Source organism: Alligator sinensis, unplaced genomic scaffold (genome assembly GCF_000455745.1).
Source record: "Alligator sinensis unplaced genomic scaffold, ASM45574v1 scaffold600_1, whole genome shotgun sequence".
Classification (NCBI taxonomy): Eukaryota; Metazoa; Chordata; order Crocodylia; family Alligatoridae; genus Alligator; species Alligator sinensis.
In genome coordinates, this window is record NW_005841859.1 from 769,446 (window position 1) to 769,905 (window position 460).

Sequence of the window (460 nt, forward strand, 5' to 3'; positions counted from 1 at the left end):
TGGCTTGGAGCCTCCTGGTCCTAGGCATGACCTAAAACTGTATCCTGCCGGGAGTGGGTGGCCTGGTGGGGCTCCCAGTGGTACAGGAGTCCCTAGGAAATACCAGGTCAGTTACCACCCTTTGAAAGGTGGGCTGGGGTGCCTTAACCCCTAGCCCCTACAACATCATGCGTACAAGGGGGGCCAGTCACAGCTGGAGCCGCCTGAGCCCAGGGAGGGTGTAAGACCGAGAAAGGGCCAGGCATGGCTACGGCCACCTGAGACCCACCAGCAAGAGAAGCCCCATGGATGCAGTGAGTGGGTGGCCCCAGTGAGGGGGGCAGAGATGAGGAGCCCCAGTGAGGGGGATGGAGATGAGGACCCCAGTGAGGGGGAAATCAGAGGGCTGGGAGCCCAGTATGTCTGAGCGTATAGAGCTGCCCTAGGAGGGGGCAGGGTAAACTTGGCACTGGTCAGGTAA